The sequence below is a fragment of the Lissotriton helveticus genome, chromosome 6, assembly GCF_964261635.1.
Source record: "Lissotriton helveticus chromosome 6, aLisHel1.1, whole genome shotgun sequence".
NCBI classification, from domain to species: domain Eukaryota; kingdom Metazoa; phylum Chordata; class Amphibia; order Caudata; family Salamandridae; genus Lissotriton; species Lissotriton helveticus.
The window spans coordinates 991,519,431-991,540,164 of record NC_136067.1 but is presented as its reverse complement, the minus strand read 5'-3'; positions in this window follow the sequence as shown (position 1 = coordinate 991,540,164).

The window sequence follows — 20,734 nt, the reverse complement described above, 5'->3', positions numbered from 1 at the left end:
GTCCCTCAAGGTTCTATCCTTGCTCCCACTTTCTTTAATCTCTATCTGGAACCATTAGGGAACCTCCTAACCAAATCTGGAATCCTCTACCATCTCTATGCGGATGACACCCAAATCTACCTCAAGGTGTCTTCCCTTCATGATCTCTCACTACTCAGCTCTACTCTCAACGCTATTCACAACTCTATGTTAGTGCACCAACTCATTCTCAATCCCTACAAAACGGAAGTCCTCCTCGAATCTAGCTCTCTCTCCCCGCCTCCTGTTCAATCCTGGATGGATCAGTTGAATCTCTTCAACAGTAAGCCCATCATTGTGGACTGCGCTAAATCCTTAGGTATCACACTTGCCAAAAGACTCAACCTAATCTCACACATCAATTCCATGGCCAAGAGCGCACGTTATCAGCTGCGCCTTTTATGGGGGATTCGTCGGTTCTTCCCGGAGAATGACCTAAAAACCTGGGTCCAATCGCTAGTTCTCTCTAGACTGGATTATTGTAATTATCTTCTGACTGGCCTTCCCAAATCTCACCTCTCCCCCCTCAAATCCGTCCTCCACTCAGCAGCTCGCGTCATTTCAGGGTCCAAATGAAGTGACCACATCACTCCTATCCTGTCTTCTCTCCGATGGCTTCTCATCAAGGCTAGAGCTATCTACAAAACGGCGTGCATCACCCACAAAGCTTTTCACTCTTCCTCCACTCGCTATCTGGCGAATAAACTGAAATTGTCTGGAGGCTCAAGACCTTCTCAGAATGCGGAAAAGTTCCTACATGAGCCCCCCCTCCTTCAAAAGGGAAAAATTGATGGCACAATCGTTCTCAGGTAATGTGGTGAGAATCTGGAACTCGCTTCCTCCTTCGCTCCGTGCCATCACCTCCATCCAGATCTTCAAAGTGGGCCTCAAATCTCTTTTATTCCAAAGACAAAATTATTTCCCTCCTTCTCAGACGCCGCCAGGAAGTTCTTTAGTCATTGTAAATTTGTCACTTATATTTATATATATTTTTGTACATCCTGTGCTTGCTGCGTTCGATATTGTGTTCCTTTTGCCTGAGTTGTTTTGATTCTATGGCCTGCTATTTTTCGCCAGGAAGTGCTTTAGTCATTGTAAAATTTGTCATATATAGTCATATTTTTGCTTGTACAGTCTGTGCTTGAGATTGTGTGCCTAATGCTTGCGTCGCTTTGATTCTATGGCAGCCATTTCCAAACATATTCAACCATTTGCAAACCTATCCATCATGTATCCTTCCATCTATCATTTAACTCATCCATCCCTTCATCCATCCTTTCACTCATCCATCCATTATCCATCCATCCACCCACCCTTTCACCCTATCCATCTGTACACTTATCCATCCACTCTTCATCCCATCCATCCATTCACTCATCCATCCAGCCATTTACCCTTTCACCAATCCAGCCATCCTTTCACTTACTAATCCTTCCACCCATCCACTCTTTTAGTCATCCATCCATCCTCCCTTTCTCTCTCCATCAACCCTTTCACTTAGCCATCCTTCCTTCCATCCATCCACCCACCCATCTACTCATCCACTCATGAATCCATCCATTGACCCTATCACTCATCCATCTATCAGTTCACTCCTTCACACATCTATTCATCCTTTTGTCCATCTACCCTCCCTTTCACTCACTCATCCATCCTTACATCCACCCTTTCACTCATACGTACATTCATTCACTCTTGCACTTATCAATCCATCAACCCATCCATCATTTCACTCATCCACCCACCCACCCAACCATTCACCCACCCACCCATCCACCATCCAATCCACTCATCCATCCTTTCACCCACCCACCATCCACCCACTTATCCATCCATCTTTTCACCGACCCACTCATCATCCATCCATCCTTTCACCCACTCTCCATCCATATATCCTTTCACCCACCCACTCTGCATCCATCCATCCTTTCACCCACCCACTCATCATCCATCCATCCATCCACCCACTCTCCATCCACCCACTCTCCATCCATCCATCCTTTCACCCACCCACTCACCATCCATCCTTCCCCTCATCATCCATCCTTCCCCTCATCATCCATCCTTTCCCTCATCATCCATCCACCCACCCATCCTTCCTTCTACCCACCCACTCATTATCCATCCATCCATCCATCCTTCCTTCCTTCCTTCCTTCTCATCATCCATCCCTCCCCTCATCATCCATCCATCAATCCATCCATCCATCCATCCTTTCATCCATCCCCTCATCATCCATCCATCCCCTCATCATCCATCCATCCCCTCATCATCCATCCATCCCCTCATCCATCCATCCATCCTTCCCCTCATCCATCCATCCTTCCCCTCATCCATCCATCCATCCTTCCCCTCACCCATCCTTCCCCTCATCCATCCTTCCCCTCATCCATCCTTCCTTCCCCTCATCCATCCTTCCTTCCCCTCATCCATCCATCCTTCCCCTCATCCATCCTTCCCCTCATCCATCCATCCCCTCATCCATCCATCCCCTCATCCATCCATCCATCCTTCCCCTCATCCATCCATCCTTCCCCTCATCCATCTATCCATCCCCTCATCCATCCATCCATCCCCTCATCCATCCATCCATCCATCCATCCCCTCATCCATCCATCCTTCCCTCATCCATCCATCCTTCCCCTCATCCATCCATCCATCCATCCATCCTTCCCCTCATCCATCCATCCATCCATCCATCCTTCCCATCCATTTATCCTTCCCCTCATCCATTTATCCTTCCCCTCATCCATCCATCCTTCCCCTCCATCCATCCTTCTCATCCACCCATTCCCTCCCCCCATCCATCCATCCCTCCCTCCACTCATCCATCCATCCTTCCACTCATCCATCCATCCTTCCACTCATCCATCCATCCATCCTTCCACTCATCCATCCATCCACTCATCCATCCTTCCTTCCACTCATCCATCCTTCCACTCATCCATCCTTCCTTCCACTCATCCATCCTTCCTTCCACTCATCCATCCTTCCACTCATCCATCCATCCTTCCACTCATCCATCCATCCTTCCACTCATCCATCCATCCTTCCACTCACCCATCCATCTTTCCCCTCATCCATCTTTCCCCTCATCTATCATCCAGCTACCCTTCCACCAATACATCCAGCTATTTACATTTTATCTCATCCATCCTTCCCCTCACTCATCAATCCATCCATCCTCTCTCATTATCCATTTATTCAATCTTTCATTCACCCATTCTCCCTTTCGCTAATTCATCCAGCCATCCACCCATCCCTTCACTTACTTACTCGCCCACCTTTCCATATTAATTTGAGCTGAGCCCTTTTGAGAAGAGGCCCATCAAGAACTTCACCCTCGCTGCAGGGGCCGTTCCAGGACTGGGACAGAAGCCACCCAGGGCAGAGACCGGATCCACCACAGGGGGGAGACAGGAGCTATCACAGGCAGGGGGGACAGGAACTACCACAGGCAGGGGGACAGGAGCCAACACTGGGATGGGACAGGAGCCATCACTGGGGCGGGGCAGGAGCTATCACTGGGGCGGGGCAGGAGCTATCACTGGGGCGGGGCAGGAGCTATCACTGGGGCGGGGCAGGAGCCATCACAGGAGGGGGAACAGGATCCACCAGGGTGGACATGCAGTATTCTAGTATCATCTTGGCCTCTTCCAGGGTGGGGGATGGCTCCTCACCTCCTCCTGGACAAGACAACGAGAAGACAGCCTCTTTGCAAAATGTTAGTTTTGCCATCCCCACTGTGATGTACAGTACTTACAGGAGATGCTCCAAGAAAAGTGATTTAACTGATTGTCCTCCATACTTTGTTAATCAGTGTGGGTGCGATTGTGCCATTTCTTAATTGTATTACATTAAGACTGCATGTTAGAAGAACTGAGGTTTGTTTACAATTTAGTGACAGCATTTAAGCTCTGTGAAGAGAACAAGTGCTGCACAGTGTAATCAGGGCCGGTTCTAGGATGTTTGGGGCCCTGGGCAGAAATGGAATGTGTGAAGCCCTCCTAAATCACAGAGACATGGCGCATTCAGGGCTGTTTGCATGTGAATAGATGTCGCTGCTCCTGAAGCTGCCGCCCCTCCCTCTGTCACCTTCAAGCACCTCTTAACAGCTCATCAAGGGCTGGAGGTGTGAGGGTTGCCATCCCGCAGTGCGTCTCCAATGCTGCTGAGTATCTGAGCTTTTCATCAGAGTCAAGAAGGGAGGAGGGTGGAAGCTGTGCCGGCTTTAGGGTAGTGCAACCGGTGCCCGGGGTTAAAATTACGGACAAATGGCGTCCGTTAAAGAATCCTTCACGGACAACGGACAGACGGCTGAAATTACGGACTGTCCGTGAAATTTACGGACGGTTGGTCACCCTACCGGGCGTGTACAGTGCTCTGACACCTTCAGGTAAAGTTCGCGCTTTATAAAAATGCATTAAATAAATAAAAAATAAATAAAAACTTGCGGCCGGTGAGTTTTCCCTCTCAAATTGCAAACCCTGTGGCCGTCAGCGCTTCTGACTGAGGCCCCGTTTTACTTTTTTCTAAAGCAGTCTTCCGCCTGGTGAGCATGCCAACACCGCCATCTAGTGGCATTGCACAGAAAGAAACTACAATTCCAACCTTGCACCAGAATACAGCACAACGCAACTCAACAGCTCCAATTGCACATTGGTGCTGTGCTCAAAGCTTCCCGGCTGCCTTGTTCACCAAACAGCCTGCAGTGTCCTGTAACATCGCCACGGATCGCCAAAATAGCAGCTACTACTGCATGCAGAGAGAGAAGCTTGCGCCGTTCTCCTTGCCAGACCCAGGTACTTGTAGGCCTACAGCCGTGCAGAGCGCATTTGCAGACACAGGGCGCCAGCAGACGGCACCCATGAGAAGTACTCGCCCGCCACGGCCTGAGCAGAGACAATGACAAGAGGGCATATAGACACTGTACCGTTGCATTAAAGGAGATGCACCAGCAAAACAAACTGCAGCTAGAGAAGGACAGCTGCAACTACAGAAGTACAGACAAGGATTGCACCTACCCATAAACAAGCCCATGTTACACTCGTGCCCCCAGGGGGTTCCTGAAGAGACCGCACACAATAGGGATAAGACTCCTATCCGAATCCGATACTAATCAGACTGTTGAGCAGCATTAGTGAATCGTTACTCGAGCACCTTTAGTTTGTCAGAGTATCTTCTTCCTGTGGTGACATTGCATCAGTTGCTGGCTCGCAAGAGATAGAAAAGTGAAACTGGGGCAGCAGAGACACACAGCGCGCCCCTAGTGGTGTCCAACCACCAACACATGCTGGCAGAAACATGCAACAACAGTCATTGGCCCAACAGGTCAACCCACCATGGCGGAGGGTGCCACATGCCCCCAAAAGAAGATACAGAGAGGGCCTAGAGGCAAGGAACACAGAGCCAATGCCTGTCTGCACCAGCGACCTGCACTGCGTGGCCTTTACCCACATTTCAGGGCACGTACAGATGGAACATGCGTTGCGTGGTTTTTCGCCACTCTTCAGAGATAGAAGAAAAGGAGTGGAGAGATAGGAGGGTGACAACCCTATCCCAGAAAAGCAGACCACAACAGGTGCGCAGTAGAAGTCAGCAAAAGGGGATCAGAACGATTACTCGTACCATCACCCGAATGCACATTCTAATATACGACAGCCACTGGGGTGCGGTGACATCCTGCTTCACAGTGACCGTCCAGCCACCTGTCGCAGGCTGCTTAAAAGGAAAGGGCATCCCTGTTTGTTTACACACATGCCAAACAAGAAGAGTTGCACCAAGTGTATGACAAGTATCACGACTGCAAAGGTTCGCCAGTCACTCCTAATCACTGCCAGTCATCACCACCTATTGTACAGTCGGCTCATGGCAGCCACTCCATCATTTATTATGTGCATCACTACCATCCCTGGAGCATCAAGTACCACAACGAGTCCTGCACCATTACTATACAGAGCGACGATCTGAAGACACGGTGACCATTTGCTTACCTGGCGAACATCCTGATCCTGGTAGCGAAAGTATGGTGTGACCAGGACACATCCACCCCTGAAGTTTGCACGAGTGACTAGGTGGCGGCTCCAAAGTCAGAGCCCATATGCAGTCCCGTAGCAACTCATACAAGGGGCCTTCCTGAGCGTGAGAGATGGACCTTACTTTGCCTCACCAATAGATTCCAGGAAGTAGCCAGGCCATACAACCGAGACTTCAACTGGTCACAGAACGCCAAGACTATCGTCAAGGGATCAAGTGACATAGGTGTTTTTACAATGGACTCCACCTACGCTCCTGATGCACCTATTTTGAACAACAAGACATCATTTGCCTCACAGCAAGAGTACCCTGGATGGACGAACATCACAAAAGTGGACTATCACTCAACTGGCGCCAAGCTGAAAGGTCCGGACTTCATCAGCACCGTGTTCGTGTCCAGATATGCCTAATTAAAGTATGGACAAGTGCCAAGATGTCCTGGTGCTCCCAGCTGCACCTGTCCACCGCTGTCCTGCAAGCTACATCTCTGAACTGAGATACTTCAGTTATTTTAGTTGCCTTCTCTCTCCATCCCATAGGTTGGACTCTTGTTTTTTTTTCCGTTTTAATAAAATTTGGGAGGAGTGCTGCGTCCTGCTGGACACAGTCTAGTGTTTCTGCCAGCCACTCCCTCGAGGGCAGGCCCACAAAAACACACACACCCTCACCCATCAAACACATGCGTCACCAGTCAGGTGACCTGGCAAATAAAAGAGCAAGCGTGCACATGATCGTGGTTAGTTCCCAGTACCATGATCTAGTGTCTGTGTTGTTCTTCAGACAGCATGTGGGCCTAGGGCCCAGAACTTAACAGTACGCATAAGGGGTTGTTGCAAGAATACTAGACACTGAACATGAATATTTGTTGAAATTACGGAATCTTTTGTTATTTCACAACTATTTCTGAATGTAAGTTTTTTTTTTTTAATAACCATCAGTGTGGGAAAACACAGGGGAAACAAGTCCCCAACTTATTTGAATCTCTTCATTGATAATGTTAAAAGGAAACCAGTTTTAGCACATGATCAATGGGAGACATATAAATACACTTGATGGAGATGTATTGAAGACATAGGCATCTGTTGGGGACATAAAAAAGTAATGAAACAGTTTCATGGACTGTTCAAAGAAATATCACTGTGCACTTAAATTAATTTTGAAAAATGGTGAACATGATGTTGAATTTTTGCATACAAAGATTAGACCTAAACACGATAAATATAAAACTGATTAATATGTGAGGTTTACAGTCAGAAACAATGGTTTGCTTCCAATAAGATTTGATCAACAATCACTTGCTGGTAATCTTCTATACAGTCAAAGGTTAACTGTTGTTGAAAGAACAGCACAAGATGCAAATATCTTTAATGTAAGATTAAGTGAGGGGGCGTGGCCAAGCAATATGGCCAAAAGGACATGAGCCTCCCGAGTTCCCAGTCCGTTCGCCCGAAAATCCTCAGACCAGTATAGAAAGAGTGGTGCCAAACCATGCTGACATCCTGTTGGCTCGGAGCTGATCCGTGGCTGTCCGTAGCGGGTGATTAAGCAGATCCCAACACCACTGGCAGGGCCGAGCTGGAGCATGGCTGCCCGGTACTGGGAAGGACACCGTTCACCTGCTTTACAGGAGAGGTGGGGCCGCTGCAGCTGCTGGATCAGAAGGCCGAGAGGGGCTGCTCCCCCTCTACTGAGGGACATTGCAGGCTGCCGCAGAGGCTGCGATCGCGAATCTGCTGGTGCCCGAGCGTGGTCAAAGCCCCGACCGGCTTGAGGCTCCCACTGCTGGTGATCATATACGGTAAGGGCATGGGCAGCGACATTTCCTTCACTGCTGGATGCCTGTATTGAAGATTACAGGACCGCACAGATTGCTCCTGCAGCCCTGCTTCAGTGCCTGGAGGAGCCCCTGGGATCATGTGCCAGAATCTGTGAAGGCCAACTGAGAAGGCTCTGGAAGGACAGACCGCGAGTAGGCGGAGAGCCAACATTCCCCCCGTGCGCCCCTGCTGAGTAACACAGAGGGTGTTTGTTCGATCTGGGGGTCTTTAGTTGGCAATGGTATTAACCTTTGTCCAAATAGGGACCTTTACTTCTCAGTCAGGATAAGGGGATTACACTCCTTAATAACCCCTCCTCACCCCCTTGGTAGCTTGGCACGAGCAGACAGGCTTATCTCAGAGGCAGTGTGTTAATCATTTGTGAATATACACAGTAATACAGTGAAAACACTACAGATTGACAACACAGGTTTTATAAAAATTAGTATTCTTTATATAGACTTAAACACAAGACCACAAATGACAAAAATCCACAATACTACACTTAAGATTACTTAAAAGATGATTAACGTCTCTTAGTTCAAGTTGATGGTAAAAGGGACAAAGTTCTCAACAAAGTACCTGGATGCGTAACGCAAAGTGAACAAAAGGCTTGCAAAAGGGGAGATGCGTCGGTTCCGTGACCCGGGGGAACGGTTGCATCCTTCCTCAATGCTTGCGCAGAGTATGGGACTCATCGTGAGCCTAGCAAGGAAATTCAGGAGGAAGCTGGAGGTGAAGTCTTTTGTCCCTGAGACTTCAGCTGGAGGCAAGCGCAGTTCAAGCCCTTGGAGAATATTCTGTAGATGAAAGTCCTTACAAAGTTCCTTCTGCTTTCCCTTGGCAATGAAGCAACCACTGTAGACCAACTCAGCAAACAGCACACTGGCAGAGGGGCAGTACAACTCCTACATCTTCCTTGGTTCTTCTCCTTGGCAGAAAGGTTTCTTGTTCCAAAGTGATCTAATTTCTTGGGATCAGGGTCCCAATATTTATACCCCAAAATCCTTTGTTCACTGAAGGCAGAGAGGCCTATGCCTAGTTCAAACCAGTTTCTGAGCACCTTGTTTACATGACTCTCTTCTTCCTTTTACTGTGCGGGGCAGAGACACCAGCCGTCCCACAGGAGGTGGAGCCAGCACAGGGGAGGGAAGATACAGCTCTGGAGCACTCTGTTGACATGATTGCTCCTCTCCTTTCACAGTGCAGGGCAGAGATATCAGACAAGCCACAGGGGGTGGAGCCAGCATTGTAGAGGGAAGGTCCAGCCCTATTCAGGTCCCAGGTGCAACTCCTCCCTCCCATCTAGATGCAGATCTCTCTATTCACCACTGGGCTGCCCCAGCCTGTCTCCTGGAATCCCCCAGCCCTGTCACTCACAAACCCAGACAAGGAATACACAACCCCGCAGAGGCAGGCTCAAATGGTTAGGCAAGCAAATACCTACTTTCTAAAAGTGTTATTTGCAAACACAGAATATTACAATAAACTTTACTAAAATATGTATTTTATTATTCTGAGTTCAGGCATACTAAATTCAAGTTTCTACCGTGTTCCCTGAGTCAGTTAGGATTATAAGAATGTAATAATCTAACTGCCCATTCTGGCTTATGAGAACAGGTAGCCTTCAATAGTGAAAAGCGAAAATGGCTGTAATTCACTATTAGAACATGCTACACACATCAGGGCATGTCTTACCTTATACTTCCAATGCACCCTGCTCTTGGGCCTACCATAGGGGTGTCTAACATGAAGCAAATGGAAGGTTTAGGGACTGGCAGGTGGGTGCACTTGGCCAAGTCGACATGGCAGTGCTAGACTGCACACATGCCTTGCAATGGCAGGCCTGAGATGCACTTTACAAGCTGCTTCTGTGGGTGGCAGAACCAGTGCTGCAAGCCCACCAGCAGCATTTGATTTACAATCCCTGGGCACACATGGTGCACTGTACTGGTGGCTGACAGATAAATAAAATAACCCAATCATTGAATAACCAATTAGAACATTAATTTAACATAGGGAGCACTTGCACTGATCAGCAGTGGCACAGTGCCCAAAGCATGAAACCAGCAAAAACATATCAAAACAGAGGAGGCAATATGTCAAAATGGAAGGGAGACTCACACCAATGATGCCAGGTCTAACAGTGTTCAGCCGCTCAAAGGTGCCAGACGGGGCTGCGGTACAGGGGGGCTACCAACGGCAGTCACTCATCATCACCCCGCCCAGACAAGACTGATGAGAGAAGGAAGGCAAATGACCAGACAGGTGAAGCCTGTCAGGACATTGGGCAATGGGACCCTTAGCACTGATAGCTGGGAATAATGGGTCATGGCCAAACTAAACACAGAATTCAACCAGGCTTTGGTGCATAGGCATCCTTGAGACTGTGGAGTCATGTATAGGGAACTGTTGTGACGCCGGTTCAAGGCCCCCCCCCCGGGAGGAGACAGACCATCTCCGAGTGCATGGTTATTTTTGGGAAACTTTGCATTAACGCCCTGCCTGCCTGATACTGGGTGCCACCTTGCTCATTTGAGTACAGAACAAGTTGAAGATTTCTTGGGAAGGTGTGAATCCCCCCCTCTGCTGTGGGCCTTGCAGTTGGCAGGCGGAGTGGCAGTGCGGCCCGCACTGGGGGTCGACGGGTGTTGCTCCCCTCCTGCAAGCCTTCAGTCGGACACTGAGGGGGGACCTCCTGAACTACCAAGTTGCAGGGGACCTATGAAATCGATCTGTCACGCTGCTGTGGTTATGGGCAAGAACAAGGCAACAAGTGCAGTTGGATCAAACAACATAACCCAATATACCACGCAGAGACACCCTCACCAGTGCAAAACCGGACAGACTGGGGGTGGTGAGGCGGAGGAAGAGGGGGATTGCCTGAACCATCCCCGACAGAACTCCGGCTGCTATACAGGGATCCAAGAAGGCCCTAGAAGACCGCATTGAGACCGTCTCCATAGAAGTAAACTTGCTTGGTGCGGATCTGCGGCAGGTGGCAGATAAGGTCACAGCAGCTGAGTAGACATTGCAGATTTGCGGGGAGACGTGACAACCCTTAAGCAACAAGTGGCACAGATGATGGCCACTGGAGCAATGGGTGGAAGACGCAGAAAGGCATGCCAGATGCAGCAACACCTGCGTGTTGGGCATCCCAGAAAAGACGGAATAGGGATCTACCTGGAGCACTGGATCCTCTCACAGCTTTGCCCTAAGGGGCTATCCAATCTGTTTGCGATCGAGTCGGCCCACAGGGCGCTGGTGCCACTCCTTCCCACTTGGTGCCCAGCCCTGTGCTATATAGCGAAGGTGCTAAATTACTGCAACAGAGACTAGTCTACCAGCTGCCAGGGAATATCAAGAACTCCAGTATGAAAACAATAAAATTACTATTAACCAGACTACACTAGATGGGTCCAGGAACTTTGGAAATCCTTCTTAGGGGTCAGGCGAAAGCTACTTGAGTTACAGCTACAATACATGCTTCTTTATCCGACCAAATTGAAAATCTTAGTGCAGGGCAAGGATCACTTCTTTGATTCCCTCGAGGAAGTTTGGGAGTAGCTCGAATTTTAGGGTGTCCAACTCCCTCCATGGGAGCCGCGAGGTCAGAAGCAAAGATGGGGCTCTTGCCCTGGCCGATGTCCCATACAGCGGTCTGGCTGGATGGAGACTCACGGCCCAGACACACAAGTGGAACACAGGATCACAGTGGGAGAGGACGGATCACTGCAGCTAGACACTAATATAGACACTGGGTCCCCGGATCTTCAACCCGCTGTTGCCCCCTGTACCCGGAGGGAATGACGCAGGTACTGGGCCCAACAGCAGACATTGTCCCAAAATACTGATGGACGAGGCCTCCGAATCAGGGGCTGACTGAGAGAAGAAATGGCTGCGGTGTATCTGTTTGGTCGGAGTGTTGTTCAGCGTGCCTGAGAGAGCTGTATCAGAGAATACCCTTTTAAGAATTGAGTGTGTGAAAAATGAGCTGATTCCACGCTTGTTTGGATTTGGGGGATTGGGCACTGCAGGAGCCTGAAGGGGTAGTTGCTGCCCTTTGCAGGACCTAAGAATTGTAGGTCTGTGACATTGCCACTTTAAACACTTATGCTCCGAAAACAGACAAGCTGGCCTTTTACCCAGCGTTGCAGGATATATAGTGGCAGATCTGGATGTACCGCTCATATGGCTGGTGGACTTTACCTGCGTTCTTGAACCTGCCCTGGACCGACACCCCCCCCACAGCGGGCACTAAGCCTTGTATGACTCGTATGCACTCTGGGCCAGAGTTGGTCAGTGAATTGGATGTTGGGATGAGGAACTAGGCAGGGTTGCCCAATATCGCTGCTGTTTTTTGGGGTGGCCATTGAACCCATAGCGAGGTGGGCCTGATGGGACATTGAGCAGTGGGGAATACGCATTGGGGAGATCTCTCATCTCATAGCGCTGTATGCTGACGATGTACTGTTCTATGTTGAGTCGCCAGAGTAGTGATTCCTAAACTTCTGCAGCTATTAGAGGAATTCGCTGATTACTTTGGCCTACGCCTTAACAGGCATAAGTCTTTGATATTTCCATTAGTGTGGCCGGCTACGCTACCATTGGAGGACCTCCCGAGACTTGGGTTGCGTTAAGAGACCGGACACTTTGATATTTGGGCATACAAGTGCGGATACACAATTATTACAACTAGATGTACTCGAATCCCTAAAGCGTTCAGTGATCTTCTGGAACTCCTTGCCGCTCTCCCTTATGGGTAGAATTGCAGTGGCCAGAATGGTTGTCCTACCACGTTGTCTATACGTGCTTCAGAACTCGTTGTTTGGCATACCCATGGGGGTGTTTTGGCAGCTGAATTCAGTGCTGGTGTCACTACACTAGGCAGGGAAGTGCAGCATGGTGGCCCTACATGTTTTAACAAAGCAGTATGAGGGGTTTAGAGCCACCCAGGTTAGACTTGTACTACTTCGCAGTGCTTCACCAACATGCAGCCCAGAGGTTGGATGAGGGAGACAACTGGGAAAAGCATCTGCTCAGAGGGCAAGTACAGCCTGATAGTCTACCAGCAGCCCTGATGAAGATGGCGGACCTACCATACGTGGTCAAACAGACCGCATATATCTGGCAAACATTTGCGGAGCGTATACTTAGGCAAGCACCATTCCACCGGGAACTAAATATTTGGATTCTAGCCCCAGTGCAAAAAATGTTGGGAAACATTTCCTTTCAGGCAAGGAGAGAGGGTAGATGCCAGGTGCTGGCAGACCAGTACCCTAATGTAACCTTTATTACATATGAACAGGCTTGTGAGGGGTTCGGTTTGGGGCAGAGGCAATAGTTGCATCATGCAGGCCTCACAGATTTGGCCAGAACGATGTGGCACACATACCCAAAAGCTCCTCAAATGACCAAAACACTTTAAAATATGCTTACATGCAGAAGTGGGCGTCTATTAATCTCATTGTTGGATGGAGAAAGGGCTTCATTTCCCAGGGTACGGACCGCCTTGGACGGAGATCTACAGATGCCCATGGGCACCAAGACTTGGAAAGCAGCATGCACTCTAATTCACATAGTATCCTGTAATGCCCGTTTCAAGTTAAACAATTAATTCAGTTAATTACCTGCATTGTGTGTGTTTGATTCCAATGAGACTATGTTGCATTGACCCAGACCACTCGAACACTTGTCCCAGATGTAGTAGGGAAGGAACAGACTTTTTATACTTATCCTGTGGGTGCCTGGAGGTACACCAGTTCTGGAAACGTGTGGCTGAGCGAGCAAGGGTGGAACTGGCTGTCGAGTGGAAGCAAACCCTCTGCATTGCCTGTTAGGGCAAGTCCTAGGACCCAGAAGGCGTAAGATGGCACACAAATTATTGCAATTAATCCTGGAAGGGTTGCCATAATATGGATGGGAGAGCGCTTCCCCTCAGTGGACAATTGGTTGAAGGAGGTGCATGAGTGGTCGCTTACGGAGGAGGTCCACATGAAAGCGTGCAGGAAGGATGGGATGCTGGATGAGGATGGTAGCGTTTGGAGAGAACACAGTAGGGATCTCTTAACCACTGAGGTAGTTGAGAGTGATCATGCTGCCCTAGATGCAAACAATAGTGAATCAATAATGGAAGATACATATATATAAAGATTTTTTTTAAAAACATAAGACTGGGTGAAATATTAATTACATTTGAAGAGGTTTGAGAATGGATGATCTGTAGAAAGTCAGTCAGAATTTGAGACATTACTATGGAATCAACATTTACGACTAAGTAGAAATTAGATCTATCAGAAGACTGAATCGAATGAATTGACCCATATGGCAAGCAGAGTAAAAAAATGTATGTAATACAGAAAGTCCTAACGAATAAGTACTATTTAAAGTACCCGAAGACAACCCTGGTGTTTTGATTACATTGATTACAATGTTCATTGGTGGAAATTGACATTTGAGTCGTTCATAGAAATGCTAAGAACAGATGAATATTTTAATATAAAATTGATTAAATGAATGCAAATGAATTAAAATGATTACTTATGCTAATAAAGATGTGCACCCCTTATTCAGTTGGGATTACAGACTAATTTTGCATTATTTATAGTAAAATGTGGCACTAACTAAACAGGCATTTGTGGGTAGTTAATCAATGACCTTGGTACAATGACAGCCTCAACACCAAAAGTCGTAACCTGTGACTAGCTGAGCGAAAATGGAGATCCTCACCATCTTTTGAACACCTCAAACATCTAAGATCTCCTAGGAATACCTAGCACAAATGAGTCATAAATGCCAAAGCACACTTCTTCAGAAATCGACTGGACCAAGACAAAAATCGTCCCTAAAACTATTATATCTGGTCAAGCATTAATCCAATGGCCTACCTAATCTCTCCCCAACGGAATCAAGTCTGCTACCTAATTGTGAAAAATGTGCCGCCTTCTTCCTTGAAAAGACAGACAATATGAAAACTGACCTTCAGATAACACAAGAGCAACGTCCACACTCACTAGACACTAGAGTCTCCCCCACATTGATTTGGGAGCCCACTTACCTGCCGGAGCACATCCTCAAAATTAAACCTCCTGGGGATCGTTTAAAACAATAGATCAAAACACAATTCTCAAAATTCTAACAGATGTGAAACCCTCAAATCACTTTGCGGATCCACTTTCCTCCATCTTCTTCAACAACATTAAAATGTCCATACTCCCACTCTGGACTAAGATTGTAAATGCATCACTACTGCAGAGCAAAATCCCAAACTGCCTAAAATCCGCACAGGTCACCCCATCTAAAAAAAAAAAAAAACAAGACAATGCTGATCCAACCCATTGTAATCACTTTTGACCGATTTTCTACATCCAGACACTGTGAAGCGCCTTGAAAGATGTGTTCATGTCCAACTCTGTAACCACATTGAGCGATTCTGCCTCTTTGACAGTCACCAATCTGGTTTTTGCTCTGGGCATAGCACTGATTTGGACCGGATGCATGTAGTGACCGATGTTCTAAAAATGTTGGGTCAAAATTAATCCTGCCTACTAATCCTCTTGGACCTTTCCCCAGCTTCTGATATGGCTAAGCATGACTACCTATTTGACTTACTAGAGCACAGGATGGGAATATCAGGGTCTGCGAAGTGTTCAGTCTGAGGAATAAGATATATTAAATATGTGAATGTAAGCAGGACAACAACTGCCACTACAACAGAAACTCCCAAGGAAAAGGACCTTTATACATCCAAATTAAATTCAAGCAATACAAACCAAACACAACGTTTTGCTTCAGGCTTGCACCACTTATCAAATAACATTCCCATAAGAAATCAGAAGGAGCTACTACATTCTCAGTACAAGCTGCCATTCTCTGGAACTCACTCTCAGCCAAGATTAGAAGTACCAAGAAGTATATACACTTTAAAAGACAGTTCAAAACAAGGCTATTTACAAGATAACTGTACCACAAACACCCCAGCACTGCGGACACCATGGGGCCCGGAGGAGGCGCCGGGAGCGGGTATGTACCAGCCTCTGACCGCTGCCTGCCGCTGACACCCTGCACACAGCGCGCTCCGAAGAGGTTTTAGGCTTGCGGCAAAAAAACGAGGTGAGGCCCAGACTATCAGACTCGCCGTGGGAACGACCGCTCTCCTTAATACTGTGAAAGTAGGGGTCGAAAATGCCGTATTACTGCGAGGTCGCCGTGTGGAGTTGTGCTCTGTCCTAGCATCGGTTCCGCGAGACCGACCGCAGGAGCGCAAGACCCGGAGGAGGGAGTGACTACGGCTATTGGAAAGCAGAGACCCTATGGTTTGCAGCCAGGTGAGGCAGAAACAGTAAACCGAGGCTGTGGAGCTGTGGTCTAGAGACTGCAGAGAACGAGGAACGTTAAGTCAGACACTGCAGCGCCCTGAGGGAAGAGACAGACCAGTGTGCCTGAGTCAAGAGACGACACCAACTGAACAGCAGCGGCGGCCCCCTCCCTGGAGAGGAGAGAACGCAGCGCTCGAGGCAGGGAAGAGACTGCAGAGCAGAGGCCGTGGCTCCTTCACGCCATTGCCAAGGTGAGAGGTTCGCCTCGCGCCATCCATTCACGGGGCGGGTGTGGCTGTTTTATTGGGAAAATACAATATTTGATAAATAATTCAGTATCATTAGGCAGTGTACACCAAAATTACCACATATTTGCTCAAAATAGCCCTGGAAAGGTGGGTATCGCAGGAGCCTAGGGGGTGTGCACCACTCCCACCCCTCCCCCACCCCAGTGACAACAGGGAGAAGAAGAAACAAAACTCGGAGTGGGAATCGGCAGCGAGAGGAAGAAAACGAAACTCGGGAAAAACGATACTGGATGAAAGCTCAAAAGAAGGGGAACACCAAAATGGGCGGGGCCCCACCACTGCCCTGCCCCCATTCTAGTGGGTTTTTCCATCCCTCTCGGTTTCCTTTCAGATTGCTGTTCAAGGTCCCCATGATCTGTATTTTTTGTCTCCCAAATGTCACTCCCAGCCCAGCTTCTTGCTTCAAAAGCAAATCTTCGAAAGTGGTAAAATGCAAATATATTCACCCCTCAAATGCACGGAGCCAGCAAGCAAAGGAACACACCTGACTTTCTCCAGCGGTTCGGCGTCTTTCTTTGCAACGTTTGTGGAATTTGGGTTAAATGGTACAACTTACAGTGCGATTTTAATTACATTTCCTAGTAAACCATTGGAAGAGGCGCTCATGAAATACTTAGGTTACTGCTGCGCAGCAAGTAGTGCCAGCTGCACCGTTTAGGCCTTTTACAGCTGCGCAGCAAGTAGTGCCAGCTGCACCGTTTAGGCCATTAAAAGCTGTGCATTAAGTAATGCCAGCTGCATTGTTTAGACCTTTTACAGCTGCGTGGCAAGTAGTGCCAGCTGCACCCTTTAGGCAACTTTATCCGTGGGGACAGTTCTGATTGAGTTAGGACTCCCGCTGCATTGGCAGCACCATTGACACTATGGATTCAGGGCCAGTTGGCCAGGGAGACTGCGAGGTTTGTAGGGCACCAGGCCCTTGTACGTATATGTGGTGCTAGGAAATGTTTTTCATGCAATATGATTTCCGCACACTGTCCTGAGTACCTCTACAGGTGGTCTTAAGATGACGAGGTTGTTGTGCATATTTAGATTTTGCTAGTCAGATTTTGCTCCACCCTATGCTCTTGTAGTGTAGTTCCTATATTCCCAATAGGCTCTGCGCATTGGCATAATATAAACAGTAGTGTAGACGTAGGACTAAGGTCGACTAGGTCTCTACTGACTATATTAGACTTAATTAGTTTTGCCAGCTATCTCAGAGGTCACTAGAAACTTTCTCGAATGTTCAGGAAAGAGTTTACTCTACGGATTTATACAAGAAGGGATTAGCTTCTGACAACCGCATAAACATGACAACTTTGCTCCCTCAGAATAAAGAGTGTATCTGTGAAGTCATGTGAAAACAATATACAGTTATGTCACTCAGTCAATCGTGCGTACTTAGTTTCACTAGCGTGCAGAGAAATAGAGACGGGCGTTTTCAATAAAAGGTGTTATTTATTGAGCAGTCTTCTTTCTCATGCAAGAGAAATGAATCGCCACAATTGCAATACTTATCATGAAGTAAAGTGCATACAGTAAAAGGAGTATTATGAAATAATACTGTAAAAGCATTGATATGGTTTCTTAGCCATATGATACTTTAAAACGTATCTGAATCAAGAATTCTCTTAAGGGTTTAGTCAGCTCCGTACCTTGGTTCTTAGAATGAATGAGGTCTTGTATCTCTCTCTCAGGACTCGAAATCCTAGCAACCCGCAAGGGTGACTGGAAACACCGGAGCTGGATTTTCTCGGATGGAGAAAAAGACACAGTCTCTCTCAGTGCGTCAAAAGGGAGTGGCGGCTTCCTTCGGCTCTCGCATCAGCTGGGCTTCCGGGCAAGTAGATGGCCGCTCTGCTCCAAACCACCGTGTGTTTGCTTAAGGCAACGTTGGTATATTTATACCTGAAAGGTGCCGGGTTTGACGTAAGGTTGGACATAAGACGTCACTAAGAACTAACAGTTCTTTCTGGACTCCAAGAGTTCTTGTGCAAATCAAAACAAGAGCAGTGGGAATTCCCGGGCTGCTGGAGGCTTGGTTTGTTTAAAGAACGCGTTGTACTTTCTAGGAGTCTAGGGGAGTAGCCTTGCGTATTTGGACTGCATGGGCTATTACTAAATATGGATAGGATTCTTATGCCTCTATAAGGGTATTATTTATTATAGCCATATAAGGGCATAAATCGGGAATATCGAATTAGGGTCCTAGATAGAAACACAACACTCTTTGCCCCCAACGTTAGTGATTCTCAGGAGCTTAGGGTCCAATAGTAGTCTGTTGAGATAATGGGCGTACAATGCGGTTGGTGACGAATGTGGTTCTGTTAACAGGCTGGTGTTAAGTACAGTGTTCACCAATGGTCACTGGGTGTTGGTTTATATCCTGTTCTACTTCAACTATATTTGCTTTGTGAAGGTTATGAAAGTGGTCAAGTTGGTCCTATCATATGTAAACAATTCCCTTGTAAATATTATCTAGTGCCAGGTGAAGGGCCAAACAAATACCCACCTCACTTCCCGGATGGCACATTAGTTCTGATATCTTCACCCAACGTCTGGAATATGTGCCCCCTTTATGCCCTTTTACTTCTCCTCACCACCGCTTTCCCAGTAACACCCTTCTCATATCCCCCACACCCTCATCCGCCTCACTTTCCCAACATGGCCACCACTCGAGTTAAGGCTGGAATTAATTGCTACAAAATCAATAATCCTCCCAACCAGACTAAAGCTGCAATAAAACGATTGAAACATAACACTATTGAACATTTCCCGGATTCCCTCTTTGTTGATCAATTTTACAATGGTCGCTTTTGGGAGGCTCAAAAATGATTTAATTTTCTTCACTCACGACACCCCCCTCTTGGTCCACCAGCTTATACAATTCCCTTAACGTCACTTCCTACTCCTCCTCTATCCCTCATGGGAAACAACTAAAAATGTCCCCCTCTGCGTGTTTCAAGGGCTACCTCACTATCTCACTCTATAACAATGGTACTGTCATGATCCAAGGCAAAGACACCTGTCTCTCGCTCTTTGACCACCTCTTCCCCTTCCTACTCCCCTCCTCTGCGACCGGGTTTTCCCCTGACTCTCCTTCTAGCTCCACCCATTACTCCCTTTCTCCTACCCTGACCCCCCTACACTCCAATTGGCTGCACTCTCAAGAAGCACAGGTCGGCCCTCTTCCCTCCCCCTCCCCTATGACCTCCTCTCCTATTACACCCCCCTCACAGTATGCTCCCCCCGCATCACTCCAGCCTTACCTCTAGCTAATACACTCCTTGTCCATTCTGCACCATCCCGGAACTCCAACCTCTTCTCCTCCCCCATATTCCTTCCTGTCACTCCCCTTTTTATTCCACCTCTCCTACAACCTTCTCCCCAGTTAACTTTCGCTACGCTCCCCTTATTCCTCCCTCCCCCCTCTTTTCTACCCCCTCCTCCCCTCGTTATTCACCCCGATTTCTCCACAAACCCACTGCATTTCTCTCCTCCCTCCCACTCCTCCAGCAATGCTGTGCTATTCCCTTTCCCCCCTTGGTAACCCTTTCCATTTCCCTCCCTCGGGCCCAGCAGAACAAAGTCCTTTCCTCAGCTTCCCTTCGTCTCAACCCCCCTCACACTACCAGATGCCCGTTCCCTCACAGCCACCTCTCCTAGCTGACAGGACCTCTACAACCACCTTGCCTCTTTTCCTCCAAAACCTCCTACATTCCCATGACTCCACAGGGTCCTCCCCTCTCCTTCCACCTTACCACCTTGTTCCGCACCCATCTCCCCCTAAATATGTCCTTAATTCCTCTCCCTCTTGCAACGCCAACAAAGACAACTCTCCCTTCACCTCCGATTGACCAACTCCCGCTCTCAACCTCCACCTATCCCCACTCTTGAACGCCATACCCAGACTCACCTCCTGTCCCCCCACTTCTCCCTGCCTTTCACCACCAATTCCACCCCCTCCTGTTTCCATCGAGCCACCCAACCTTCCATGCTCTGCCTTACTCTCTCTGGACAATAAGCTAGGCTCTCTTATCACCTCCATCTCCCAGCTTGTTGCTACCATTTCACTTTTAAGCTCCAAGATTTCCACCTTTCCATGCACCTCTACTCCTTCCCAACTTCCCACGAGATGCACCTTGCCCACTCACTCCAATACAGCCAAGCTCAACCGGTCGTCTGCAAACTTTGTTAACTCATACAAGCCCTTGAACGCTCCCCTTCTTCAACCTGCATCCCCTAGTAACCCTAC